This window comes from Podarcis tiliguerta (assembly GCF_965153285.1).
Source record: "Podarcis tiliguerta genome assembly, chromosome: 2".
Lineage (NCBI taxonomy): Eukaryota > Metazoa > Chordata > Lepidosauria > Squamata > Lacertidae > Podarcis > Podarcis tiliguerta.
In genome coordinates this window covers 27,437,300-27,452,656 of record NC_139535.1, presented here as the reverse complement: position 1 = coordinate 27,452,656, position 15,357 = coordinate 27,437,300, and positions in this window count along the sequence as shown.

Sequence of the window (15,357 nt, the reverse complement as noted above, 5' to 3'; positions counted from 1 at the left end):
TGCTTTCCCCCAAACCCTCTGACTATATATACACATTATTTACACAATGGGTCTCATGTGATTGGCTGATTCAATTCCCCTCCTAGAGCCTGATTCGACTGTTCCTGCAGACCAATCGGGTTGCTGATTCACTTCCTCCTGAAGCTGGATTGGGCGGCTTCTGCAGACCAATCAGGTTGCTGCCTTCTAGGATCCTAATTGTCTATTGTTCTAGGATCCAAACTCAGTACATAACACTCTGTTTGCAGTTTATACGCTTTACTTGAAAGATCACCTTGCCCTGTGTGCCCGTTTGACTGCTTAGATCTGTAGAACTGCCACGTTTACAAGCGCCACATAAAGTTTGTTCTGCACTTTCAAGAAATTGCTTCTGTGTTGTGGCAGCACCTAAACTTCGGAACTCCCTAGACAACATGTTTTAACGTTATTGCTTTTATTCTGTATTTTAAATCTGTTTTTAATTGCTTGTTTTGTATTGCTGTTTTTTAAATGAATACTTTAGACTGTCTGCTGCAAATGGCATAAAGGTCTTTTGTTCCAGTAAGATGTTTATAAATTCTGTTGAAACAAGCAAACAGTTCCATCTGCCAGTTTCTTTCTGGGCTAGTAGACCTTCTGATTTTTCTAATAGACAGGGGACTCATTCAGAATCATTAGCTAACATACCACCACCCAACATTTCTCCAATGAAAACAGGGACATCCTAAGGAAAAGAGAAAATAGGGACACTGAGCTTAGCTTGCCTAATTAACATAGCAGACAATATTCATGTGATGCATCTTGTTTGCATTCACCATTTCCATTCATTCTCCTCCATTCTCCGTCCTAGAAGCTGCCTCTGAACCCCTTTCCTTCTCATTAAGCCCCCCCCCCCCGTTAAAAAAGATGTAGGGTGGATTTGAAAAAAGAGCTTTTCAAAATGCAGCTCAAGGGACATTTAAACATACAAAGATGCCTTTCATAGAGAAGAAGAGGAGGAGGAGGAGGAGGAGGAGGAGGAGGAGGAGGAGTTTGGATTTGATATCCCGCTTTATCACTACCCTAAGGAGTCTCAAAGCGGGTAACAATCTCCTTTTCCCTTCCTCCCCCACAACAAACCCCCTGTGAGGTGAGTGAGGCTGGGAGACTTCAGAAAAGTGTGACTGGCCCAAGGTCACCCAGCAGTTGCATGTGGAGGAGTGGGGAAGCGAACCCCGTTCACCAGATTATGAGACTACCACTCTTAACCACTACACCACAAAAAATTGTGTGTGTGTGGATTTGGGGCAGTACGACCAGATCTGCCGCACTGGGTGCCAAGCCTTGGGGGTGCCGCAGGCGTGCCACAACGATGACATAGTGAATTGAGCACAAAGGAAGGCAAAAGGTGGCAGGGGGAGAATTTTGGCCTTGCACAAGGTGCCACTGAAATATGAAAGACCAAATCCTGCCCCTGGACAGGCTCTGATGTTGTTATGAAATTCTGCATACAAAAGCATACGCTCTGCTCCTTCGTTATTTATTTTTTTTAAAATTATGCCACTTAATATAATTAAAAATCTCTAAACGGTTTATTATGGCCTTTGCCAGTAGGGAAAACAGTAAGCTTCCGATTGTGTTTCTCTTTTGAAAGGATTAAGAAGCAAGGCAGATAATATGGCTTGAGCCCCAGAACTCTTCCTTTTAGAAATTGCATGTCATTATTGGATAGATAAGGGGAGTGCACTGTGCCTGCATTTAGCTTGAGAACCCACTGTGTGTATTTTCTATATGTACCTGGATCTGTGCTGTAGGAAGTGAGCCCCAGGGCTGGTTATGTTAAGAAGATCCCTGGTCAATTATGTGTTTCCGGAAGTATGCAGCCTCTTTTGCTCTCTGTAGCAGGAATCGGTCCAAGGGGGTATGTTACTCCTCGCGCGCACTGTAGGGCACTGCATGACATTTCGAAGCAAGAAGGCTTTTCATTATTATTACGCTGTAATAGAGATCTTTACACAAGCTCATCACACTTAAAGCTTTGAAAAATGGAGCAGATAGGTTTTTGAATAGTCAAATGAGAAAAGACTAAGTGGGTCATTCTCGGCGAGGCTGATGCAAGCACAGAATAATTTGCCCGTGCTGCATTTTAATGTCGACATAGCAAGGATGCACAGAACGTTACATGCTTCTGGGCTTTAAGGGGGGGGCTGAATGGAGAAAGCATCCAATTTGCTTTCTGAGATAAGCTCATGAGCTTATAGCTTCATATAAATCTGTAGATGCTAATAATTGATGATGATAACAATAAGCAAGTGGATTAAATTATATTAGCTCTAATGCCATTTTGTGTTCTGTATTCAGATTAGCTGAATCATATTATTGCTCTGCTCGCTTTTGTAAAGTAAGCTCATACACACACACACACACACACACACACACACACACACACAGGTGGCCTGTTATGCATTGCAAAAGGCATGTCTGCGCATCGCCAGAAAAGGACAAAAGAAGGGACCAATTTGCATGAAATTTGTGTATGGTAATATCTATGTGCAAATGCAAATTTAAACAGAATTAATATAACTTAGATGGAAATACAACACACTTCATCACAGTGGGAAAGGCACCGGGTGACTTGTGTGCCTGCTTGCTCACTTCACTGACCAGGTGCTGCTGATGGGCAAATTCAGGGCTCCCCCACTTTTCCTAATCTTTAAACCAGACTTGGACTGGGTGGCCCTCAGACAGAGGTCACCTTCAAAGAGAAGACTGTTTCCTGGCAGCCTTTCAAACATAAAGTTGGCCCACATGGCTGCTCTGTCACGTGTGCACGGTCACCTACCCACCTGTGCTAGCTGGCCCTACTAAGTTGAGCATCTCCACCCCTATCGCTCAGTCTGGACACTGAGGTCCTCCTTTGAGGGCCTTCTGGCGGTTCCCTCACTGCAAGAAGTGAGGTTACAGGGAACTAGGCAGAGGGCCTTCTCGGTAGTGGTGCCCGCCCTGTGGAACGCCCTCCCTCCAGATGTCAAAGAAATAAACAACTATCTGACTTTTAGAAGACATCTGAAGGCAGCCCTGTTTAGGGAAGTTTTTAATGTTTGAAGTTTTATTCTGTTTAATACTCTTGTGATTGTTGTTGTTGTTGTTTTTGTAGTAGTAGTAGTAGTTGTAGTAGTATCTGAGTCTGCCGTACTGGATCCAGTAGCACCCCCAAACTATGGAACTACTCCTTCCAGGAGAGTACAAGCCTTCCCTCCTCCCCATGTCTAGAACAGGCTATCTCCTGCTTCCACTGCTATATCTCTCTTAAAGAATCTATGAGCTGGTTAAACAAAGAAGCAAATAAATAAATAACTGGGGGGATTCGGCCATGTTGTGTAGTGCCATGGGCCTGCACAGGCTGCTGAAAAGTGTTCTGTAATGAGGCTTCAGGAATCACAAAGTTATATTGAAAATGCTGGATTGTTGTAAAGGAAATCTCTTTCTCCTGGACCCCCTCTAATTGTGGCATCTATTCTTGTTTCCCAGCTCTTTAATGCATATGTAGGGAAGGCAAATTATACTGCTGAAAAACGATGCTTTCTTACCCATTCACACTATTGTATGAAAGGACTAGTCAAAGTAGCACAAAACCTGAATTATTTATAAAGAGCTGCAGCGGGACTGTAGTTAAGGGTCTGTCAGCATTTCCAGAACACCCAGATTTACAGGAAATTAGCACTTGGGCACTTTAACATTTTATCAAGTGCAAAATGTAGTACAAGAAATGACATAATTTCTCTCTTCTTCTTTTTTAAGAAAAAGAAAGGAAGGAAGTTGTATCCAATGTTAGTTATATACAGACCCACTCATTTCAATGGGTCTACACCGAGTAGAACTTTGTTGGCTACGGTCTGTGACTGCACACACCACTTGCCTCTTCCCCAAGAGCACAGACTCCCTGCCCCCCCCCAATGTTGTTTAGACTGACTGACCAAATATCCCAACAAGGATTGGCACCAATATTAATAGTCCTCGCCAGGTACAGTGCTCTAACCACAGTACGCAGTGCCGTATTTATGTACAAGCTAAATAAGCTATAGCTTAGGGCCCCACTCTCTTGCCCCCCCCAAATTTAAAGGAATAAAAAACTGGATGTACATTTCCAAAACATAAGATAAAAACACTATTAATATACTTCTTCTTAATTGTAATTCACTGTTAATATATTTATTCTTAATTATATTTCAGTTCAGCAATTACTTTGATAAAATACATATTTTGTTATGTGCAAATGGCTTTAGATACCTATTAGGTCTATAAATTACCATATAGCATATATTCAACACCTTCAGTAGCTTAGGACTTCATCAAACTTAACTCCGGCCCTGACTCTACGACACAGTCATGGCGTATCAGTAGGAAACATGGACCAAAGCCACAAAGCATAAATTTCAATTAACGGCACACAAATTCAGGCCACTTTTGCCAGTAATCAAACCACAGTAAGCCCTTTTATTTCAGTGTGAGATATCAGCCACGCTTAACTTTCATGCGGAAATTAATAGGATTTAGCAATTGGCTTGAACTACCCAATGAGACTCCTGCCAACCTAGTAGTTTAAAAGCACGTCAAAGTGCAAGTAGATAAATAGGTACCGCTCCGACTGGAAGGTAAACGGCATTTCCATGTGCTGCTCTGGTTAGCCAGAAGTGGCTTACTCATGCTGGCCACATGACCCGGAAGCTGTATGCCGGCTCCCTCGGCCAATAAAGCGAGATGAGCGCCGCAACCCCAGAGTCGGTCATGACTGGACCTAATGGTCAGGGGTCCCTTTACCTTTACCTTTACCCAGTCAGAGGAGAAATTTGATGAAGGAGAAAGTCTGGTGGTTGTGTTTTTTCAGTCTGAGGAATATACGCAAGCATCCCCCTCACTTCTTGGTTCTAGATGGTACACTAAAATTTTAGGCTCAAGTTCTCTTTTGAGAGAAGCCTTATCAAGAACACATGAATATAAGAAGAATCAAAGGTCCATCTATCTAGATGAGCGTTTTCTCTCTCACACAGTGGCCAATGAGTTCCTTCTGGGAAACGTACAAGCAGGGCATGCCACCATTAATAGTATGTCTCCAGCCACAGGTGTTCAGAAGTCCGTAATACAATCCTGATAGACCATTCAAGACTTCTCAGCTCCTATTGCCTCCCCTTACCCCAAACCAGTTTAAAAGTTACCCTGTGGCCTTTTTGATCTGAGGTGCAACCAGTCTGCTAGAGTGTGTTCCTCAAAAGCACATTCTGTTAGTCCATAAACCATACATTTTTATAAGATGACCACAGTCTAGCAAGGTTTGCTATGCCAGCAGCACCTCCTTTGAAATACAGTATACTCTGTATCTTGAAGGCTTGATCCTTGGCAGGTCAGCAGACCTCCTGCTTATCTCCCTGTACTTCTCATTCCCTTCTGGTATTATTCAGTTCTTTTGTACAATAGGGCCTTTTAATCCGCTATAGCCTGCCCAAGACATTCTCTGTTAAAATATACTACTCCTCAGTGTTGTTGTTTTTTTAAAATAACACCAGCTGAACATCAGACTCTTGCATAATCTGGTGATGCATACGAAGAAAAAGCTGACCATCAAAAGAAATCACGTTACCAATTTTATCAAGGTGTCATCTGGAAGCAGCTAGGAGACTAGATCACTTGCATGCTCAGAGGTGTTTACAATTGCTTGCCATCTCTTCCCACCCAAGGCTTGTGGCTTAATGGCTGCTGCTTAAGCATTGGAGCTGCCTGTTCCAGCATCTGAATCAGAGGTTGCAGCTTCCTATTGACCTGTTCGTTAGGAACTCGGTGTTGATTGCCATCGTATCTGACATGTTTGGGGATGTTTTGGATAAGCAGGGGTTGACAAACTGCTAGCTGCCTTACACCTGACAGTTTTGGATTCATACTGTTCACAACAGCTGTTGTTAATACCCCCCCTGCTCCCCAAGGCTTCAGGGAAAGTAAGTAAACTATCATATTCCGGGGAAGACTAGATCTTGCAGCTGTATGCTAATAGTAGCAGCTGGGATCACAGAACCATAGAATTGTAGAATTGGAAAGGACCCTGAGACTCAACTAGTGCACCCCCCTGCAATGCACGGTGGTGCAATACACATCATGCTGCTTCTGGGTAGTTTGTCCACCGTTGCACTCAGCTCTCACCTGCGGCTCCTAGAAGCTGTCACCATGTGACAGTGGTCACACATAGAATCATAGAATCATAGAGTTGGAAGAGACCACAAGGGCCATCGAGTCCAACCCCCTGCCAAGCATGAAACACCATCAGAGCACTCCTGACATATGGTTGTCAGGAGAATGATATTGCCTGGCTAGCAAAACCAGTAAGTTAGGGACTTGTCTATCCTCTGCATGTGAAGACAGGCTCCAGCAGATTGAGAGGACAAGAGCAATAGTGGGCTCAATGGTCAAGAAGGCAGTTTCTGCACGTGCCGTTGAGGGAAATGAGGGGCAGAGGGGGCTCATCAACCTGGGAAAGTAGCCCATCTAGAAGGAGAACTCAGATCCTTGTGGAATATCTTTGGGAGAAGGAATGGCTACGGAGTAAACCCTACACAAATCCAGGGTCCCAAATATGGTTGGATGGCATCTTGTAGAAAATCAAGACTAGCACCCATCATTCATTGGATTTTGGCACCAGGTCCCAATGGCTCTGACACCAAACTACTCTGATGAATTAAAATAGGAGGAATTTCAGAGAATTCTCTCCCTCCCTTTCCCCCCACTTCTCTCTCATAGGTCTTGTGTTGATATAAAAAACCCTGAACACCTTGGATCCAGGATACTTTAGGGACCACCTGAACCTGATCACTGAGATCATCTGGAGGAGCACTACTATTTGTCCCCCAAGTTGCAGAGGCCTAACTGGCCTCAACCAGCAGTCAAGTATTTGGTGTTAGTGGTCCCATGCTGTGGAACACGCTTCCAACAGAGATGCAGCAGGCACCCTCGCTTTTGACTTCCAGGTTTCTCGTGAAGACTTGATTCATGCCACCAGGAAGTCCTATGAAGGATATTTTGTGTGTGCGTAGCCAGTCATTTTAATGATTGTACATCACCCTGATATTTTGAGAGGGGAGTATATAAGCACACACACACACACACACCTGAAAGAAAGGCAGGATCTAAATATTTAAAATAAATAAAGAAGTGTGCAGTGTTGTCCCAGCATGAGTGCAGAACTCATTCCATGATTACAAATATGTTTCCACCCACGCTCTCTAAATTATAAATATCTGTATGCAGCAGTGAGAAAGGCGCCAGTATAAAAATTACACCACCATCCAGATTGGCTTCTATGTCACTTTCCATAGTCCAGCTGTGCAAACCCCATACTTGGGAGTCAAGAGCTTCTCCTTGCAGAGCCAAGAAGCTAATCTCGCAAAGTACTTTGGAACCCAAACTCACTCTCTCTCTTACTGCGAGATTGAAGAATGGAATAAAACTGCTAGTGGGACTAAAATGGGTTTTCAGCGTTAGCAAATATATTTGGCGTTTGCTTAGATGACTGGCTGTTTCTCGGATAAAGAAAGCAAATACTTTCCCCTGCTAATTATGATGTATATGAAATCGCAATGTTCTGCTCTGTTTTGGCATGGCCAGGGTGAGGGATCATATTTACAATTTTAATAATTGGAGTTGGGTTTCATGCCCTACTTGAAAACCAACTGGAAGAACAGACGTGGATACAGTGGACTGATGGACCGATGTTCCATACCACTCCACTGCCTTCTCCAGCTTTCCCCAACCTGGTGCTCTCCAGATGTTTTGGACTACAATTCCCATCAGCCCCAGCAGGCATAGCCAATGTTCAGGCATGATGGGAGCTGTAGTTCAAAACAAGTGCAGGGTATCAGGTTGGGAAAAGCAGCGCCCGTCCCCTTACCTCTTTGACTTGCCTGCCAACCAGTCCATCTTTATATGTTCTTTGACCAGAACAAATACTAATTCATAGTAGATAGTTGACCAGGGTAGCTCATCCTCAAAACACAGGCTGTTTTGAATGTTAAACTAGGATCAAAATTACCATTTGTTTGTAGAAGATTCTGTCTTGGAATCTCGGTGCTGGGAAGGACAGGTAGGAGATACCTGACAGCCTCACTGAGAGAAATGGTGAGTGTCTCAGGCCCTTTCTTCACAGAGGGCATATATCTGGATCTGTCTTTCCCAACATGGATGGCTCCTCCATCCAGTCATGCGAATTTGGTCAATGATATCTCAAGAGGCGTCTGAGCAGAGGGAGAACATATGGAGAGACAGACGACTTTCCAAAATATATAGTAGATGTGCATCCTTGCAAACATTACTTGGCTAACAAATTGCACTGAAAAATCCAGAGTTGTTTATATTTTGAAGGACGGCTGTACAGTGGTACCTCGGGTTACATATGCTTCAGGTTACATACGCTTCAGGTTACAGACTCCGCTAACCCAGAAATATTACCTTGGGTTAATAACTTTGCTTCAGGATGAGAACAGAAATCGTGCTCTGGCGGCGTGGTGGCAGCAGGAGGTCTCATTAGCTAAAGTGGTGCTTCAGGTTAAGAACAGTTTCAGGTTAAGAACTGACCTCTGGAATGAATTAAGTACTTAACCTGAGATACCACTGCATTTAAGTTTGTGTCTTGTTTCAGAGAATGTGCATTAGACACATTTGCCTTTAAATGCAAATTAATTTGAATATCTCCCTCACCCCTAGGCAGCGATAGTAGGGTTCACTCATAGAGCAGGGGTGTCTTGTGCAGATGAGCCAAGTTTTGTCTGGCTGAGTCTAGCCAAGCAAGGGAAACAAAAGCCCAGTTCTCATTCCACTTCATTTTCAAGCGATTCCACAATTTTTAAAACCAGCTTTGGACATTTTCTTTAGCTGTCATAGGAGCCATAGCTTTTTCTTCCTTTCTTCCTTTTCTTAAAAAATCCAGGCAACACCTATTGGGTTTAATTAAATATGGCAGCATACCCTCCTCACATGAGAAAGAGGTTTCTAATTCCTGTTCTCTAATAAGGTCATTTTAAGTACACACTGACAGTGTTTGGGCACTGGGAGCAATTTTCTCCTTCCCCTCAAGAAGCACCTCTTTTAGATCCATGTTTCCATTTATGATGAAGGAAGAAAGCAATGAAGTAATGAAACAATTAATTGACATAGACATTTTCTGCTAGAGCAACAAAGATGGTAGGTGATGAAATTGAGCAAATCCAGGTTTGTGTGTGTGTGTTTGTGGGGTTTTTTTTTTTTGAGGCGGAGGAAAACACACACACTCATACCCCTCCTTTCTCTTATTATTCCTCCTGCCACATTTGCAGTTTTAAAATGCTGATCGTGCTGGCAGGGTTCTCAGTGTAATGGAGAGGGTTGATATTGTAATTTTCTTTTTCACCCCCAACAGGTTCTCCTCGTTCAAACACATATAAGAGATGCAGAGGTAAAAAGTGCAATGGAAATAGTACAAAGTAGGGGCTGAGACTTTTGGATGGCTCTCTGCTCATTAACGAGACATCCGGGAATGAACAAAAAAAGAACTACAGCCAAGACTGACTCACGGGAGATCAGATGGCGGGAACCGTGCGTATTATTATAGTGGATCACTATTTATGATTTGCGGGAGGCGGCAGTGGAAAATGTACGAGTTCTTCTTTAAAAAGGAAGTACTCTTTAAACTACCAGGGCAGTTCGATGTGGGAGCTTTGATGCCAGCAGGCTGAATGGAAGCTTATTATGAAGCAGCACCGAAGCCGGGAGGTGACTATGTAATGCAAAGGCAAGGGCCTGAGGGCCACCTTCCATTCTGTGCCACCTTCTGGAGGCCAGAAATGGGTTGGGCCAGAGTTTAAAGTGAATGTGAGTCTTACAATGGTGCAGTAGTAGGCAAGTCTTTACAGAGATTAGCTCAGTTAGCAGAGCATGAGACTCTTAATCTCAGGGTTGTGGGTTTGAGCCCAATGCTGGATGCTTGAGGTCCTTTCCAACTCTACAGTTCTGTGATTTGATATCCTCTATCCATGCAAGCGTGGGACGCGGGTGGCACTGGGTTAAAGCACATAGCCTAGGGCTTGCCGATCAGGAGGTGGGCGGTTCGAATCCCCGTGACGGGGTGAGCTCCCATTGCTTGGTCCCAGCTCCTGCCAACCTAGCAGTTCGAAGGCACATCAAAGTGTAAGTAGATAAATAAGTATCACTCCAGCGGGAAGGTAAACAGCGTTTCCATGTCCTGCTCTGGTTCACCAGAAATGGCTTAGTCATGCTGGCCACATGACCTGAAGCTGTACGCCGGCTCCCTCGGCCAGTAAAGCAAGAGGAGCGCTGCAACCCCAGAGTCGTCCGCTACTGGACCTAATGGTCAGGGGTCCCTTTACCTTTACCATACACTCGAGAAGGGTATGAAGCAAGGCCAACAAGGGGTGTAACTGGGCAACAGGGAGGATGTGTGACCTGGGCCAGTTAGAGCACCTTGGAGGGCCACATTTGGCCCTTGGGCCTGAGGTTCCCCACCCTTGCTATAATATTTTAGGATAGCTTTCCCTCAGCTTGATGCCTTCTTGGTGCCCTTTGGACTGCAACTCCCACCAAGGTGGCTGCGGCTGATAGTTCTAACCATGCCAAAGATCTGGCGAGCTCCAGGTTCAGGAAGGCTGTTTCAGGGTGTGTCAAGGCCAACTTTGCGACTTCAGAAAGTCCCTGTCTATTACAAACTGATGTGGAAACATAAGAAGATTCCTGCTGGATGAGACTAATTGGTTCTAGCATTCTGTGGAAGAGTACTGACATGCTCTCTTTTAGCTGAAAAACAGAGTTGTTTTTCTATGCTTGTTGAAACAGCTGGGGGGGGGCAAAGTATTGTGAGCAGGTTGTACAGCTGTGCATTTCCTCATAAACTTCCCCCACAAGCTTTGTCCTATCCAATCTCTCAGTACAATGAAATATTAAATGCTTATGATCTCTGGGAGCTCTTTTCTCATCCTCCAGTGATGGTCTCTCCAAAATATATTGGAACTTATTGGTAGGTCTTGGGAGAGCCAGCGTTCCCACTATTGCTTCAAGGTCTGATGTCTTTCAAACCACAAAGCTCAGTAAATAAGTGTAAGGAAAAAGGGAATCCGACAAGGCAATCTGTCTACATAAGCTTTATTAAAGTAAGCACGGCCATAGATCTTTGTTATTGCCGATACCTCGAGACTAAAGGATGAGATAAACTTCAGGGTTTTTTTTGTGTGTGGTCTTTTTTCCGCTCTTTACAAAAAAAAACCAAAAACCTTGCCCTTTCAAATGAGTCCATCTTTCTGTTTGAGCATCTTCCCAATATATCTGAGTTGGTGTGGTTTTAGTTGATAAGAGCTGAGATCAGATGGTTCAAAATCTTAGCTCAAAAGCGATCTGGGCATCCATGTGCAAGTGCCATAAATAAAAGTACTGGTCACAGCCAAAAAAACAGAAAGCAGAGAACAAGCATCTGTGCTTGATGAAATGGATCCAGCCTGAGGTTCCCCAGAGCAAAACCCATGATGTTTGTTTTCATTATACTTTTGCAACATCTTTAGCTTATTCCAGCTTAATGAAGGAGACAAGTTTGCAAACGTCTCTATGGGTGACGGCGTGAGGAACTATTGCAAATCCCCTGGCATTAGTTCCCAATCGAAAGGGCTCTAGTCCTCATGAATATTAGAAATGTTTTGGGGAAGGAAAATGTCTGATTGTCTGAATGTTTCATGCACAAAAATAGAACCTGTCTTCCAAACTCTGAAATATAACTTTGCGATACATAGATGATTTATAGCAGCTTGTATTACAGGTGAAAAAAGTAAGATCTGCAATTGCTGTACCAAACCTCAGCAAGTAGCCCTTCTGTTTCACTGTGTTGAATACCTACAGTACTTGGAAGTCCTATTAAACTCACTGAAAATCGCAGGGAAATGCATGTTCCTCATTTCCCAGCATTTTGCAGAAAAATGTTAGTGAACCCTGGATTCCCCACAGCCTATGAAGTAGCAAAGGGAGCACATTACAATATATTATATTTATCCATCTCTTCTTGACCATATATTTTCTTGTCATCCTACTCTTAGTTCTCCTCTCATTATCACCTTTCAACTGCCTTGGTGCTGTCATGTGTCCTCAGCCCAAGGACACATAATTAATCTTTCTCATTACCACTGCTTTCATCTTAAACCATCCTTCTCCATCTTGATGTCCTCCAGATGTTTTGGACATCTGAGTGAACCTGCTGGGGAATGCTGGCAAAGTGTGGACCAAGATGTAAGGGTTCTCATCGAGGACAGTGAAGAGATGCTTCCAAATTTGAAGAGGCCTTCAGAAAGGGTCTTCATAAGAAGAGCCTGTTGGAGCAGGCCCATCTAGTCCAGCATCCTGTTCTCACAGTGGCCAACCAGATGTCTGTGGGAAACCAGGAAGCAGAATTTGAGCACAAGAGCATTCTCCCCTCCTGCGGTTCTCAGCAACTGGTATTCAGAAGTATTGCTGCCTCCAGCTGTGGAGAGAGAGCCTAGACATCACGGCCACCTTCAGAAAAGGTGGTCTCCTTTTACATCATCACCAGGTGTATATGGTGCATTCATCATCAGCTGGAATTAGCACCATGACCAGCGCTGGACAGCTGGAAGCTGCCCACCCTTAAAATTTATCTCACTGCCCTGACATGGTATCATTCTGGGGCATTGTCATGGTGTGAAATTAAAATAGGAGGTGCTCCTAGACCAAGCAGCTTGGCACAGGATTAGGCCCTTCCTGGCAAGTTGGGGCCTCAGCACCTGCCTGAGGATGCTGGGTGCAGACGCTGGCTCTGAAAGAAAAGTTTGAGACCACACACACAAATAGATGGTGGCTTGTCACAGCTGAAACACCCCTGCACCTTGATGTCAGATGCTTTGCATTTTTCTACTTGGGCATCATCTGAGAAGCTCAGGTGACTATCTCGGTTTCTCTTCCACTAGTCCAGTGACTTTTAAGTGGGTTGGATTTCCTCCGGCATCTATCCCCACATAAAATTTGACCTTGGCAATCTGATGGCATTGTCACACTTGACCTGCTTGACCTGTGTCTTTCCTAGTGGTTGGTAGATTTAATTTACGATGCATTTCCATTTACAGAATAAAAAATATTGCTACTTTATAAGTCCATGGAGCCTCAGCAGTTTCAGATCACCAGATGTTTCCTCCCTGTTTAAATAGTCCATTGAGCATGGCAAAGTACAATAATTTTAAAATGCAAAGAGGTTGGGGACATATAGTGAAGACGGGACATTGCTGATAATAGATAGAGCAGGGGCAGCTCATGCAAACAGCAGGTGAGGTGGCAAATGTGTGTCCGCTGTAGGTTGATTGGAGACATTTGTGTAGTTTGCCTTTTAATGTGAGCCTGTCCTGTTCACACTTCCTGAACCAATGTGGGAACCAAAGCACAGCCATTCTTCAAAATACACACTTTTCCTATTTTGCAATGCAGCTTTCTAACTTCCTGCAACAAACAAGCAAACACAACTGCTTACAAAAATACATTTATCGGGGGAAAGAGCAGGGCGAAGTGCATTTATGAATGAAAATATTTGAATGAAGTGCATATCTGAATGAAAATAACAAATAACCTTGGGTAGTTTGTTAAGAACGCTGGGAATTGTAGTTCAGGTCCCAGGAGTCTTTGGGAATGGCTATATGCTTTATATGTATGTTTTGTGTGCAGCCTCCATCTGCAGCTCTGCACACAAAGCCTTGGCTTGTGGACTGGGTTTTTCAGAATTAGGACATACTACATTTAGTTCTGTTTGACTGAGGCATGTGTCTTTCCACTAAGATTTAGCTTTCTAATTTTATTACGAGCAATTTGGGTGGAGTATTTTTTATTTTATTTTAAAGAAGGGGGCATTTTCTTCTTTATAAGCAACCTTTTCTATCCAAATTCTAAATTCTGGGAAATGGTGACATTTAATGAAGACTTGGCCCCATCTTCCTGGCATTTGAAAGATCCCTCTACAATATGCACACTGCTAAATGTTTCCTTATCATGCTATAAAGTGTGAATTAAATTATAATATGATGGGGGGGGGGGAGAGAAGTTGCAGTTTGTAGTAATTCCAAACGTGGCAATTCTTCAGCAGTGCATAAAATTATTCAGTGAACTGTGGAAAACATCAGAGCAATTCAAGCCTTCAAGCCTTTCCTCCAACAACCCAAAAAGTGCCAAAAACAAGCAGGCATAGCTAAGCATTTCATCTTGGAAGCAGCTTATTGAATTAATAAGACAAGTCAATTAATGTAATGCTCTGTTGCTTCAGGATAAAACATGAAAAGGAGAAGAAGAAAAAAATATATGGAGCTGTTTACTGTAGTGAGATCAAGCAACCATGAAACTCAGAAAACGAAAGTTGCTTGCTTCTCTAAATCTTAAAGAAAGGATCAGCTTGTATATGTACATATTTTATAGGGGTGGTATTTCTTCTTGGAGCTCCACCATCTCACCAAAAGAATAGAGCCAGAGTCCACACTCCATCTCTGACCCGCCCCCCAATATATTGTTGTCAATTAGATCATTCATTTGGTCTCTCTGAAATCCATAGTCTCTGTCTCCAACGGCCAATGCAAGCCACCACAAGCATGCATTCAATGAGCAATTGCTGTGTTTTGCTAGGTCCCATCCTTGTCTCATTCCTCCTCAAGCCATCCCTTCCCTCAGAAAGAAAGTCCCTGTGAATTTAGTCTGATATGCAAAAAAGGAAAAGAAGGAAAAAAAAGGGGGGGTAGTAAGCTGATAAGTCCTATGCACTGGCGTAAATCCCCATGATCACAGTGGAACTTACGTCCAAAGGCACCTGCAGAAGCTCAGGCTGCAAGCTTCCCTCACACCACTGATGTAGTCATGCAATGAAGAGCTTCACTGTTTAATTTCAGGCTGCTGTTAAAGGTGCAGGAGTGGGAGCTGTAGAAAAAGTGGTGGGGATGTGGCTATGTTCCACTTGCTGTTTGCTACACGGTCCTCCACCTGACCAGGTCCAATGGCAACATCCACCACTATAGACTCATGTCCTTAAGGCTTGTCCTTTGCTTCCTGCTTCCTGCCCTCTCCTTTTGACCTAGCAGGAACGTGTGAGTGGGTGATGGGGGAAGGAGAAGGAGCAGCGGTCCGACTAATCCAATCTACTTCTTCCTACAGTGGCCAACTAGAAGCTTTTGAGAAGCCCACAAACAAGGCACAATGGCGATTGCCCTCTCCTGCTGTGCTGATGCTTCTTTAAAACTGATATTCTGACACATGGAGGTCTCATATAATCCTTACAACCACAGACTAGGAGTGATCGTCCATTAAGTGGAGAGGAAACAGCAGCATAAGAAAGGCTACTGCTTC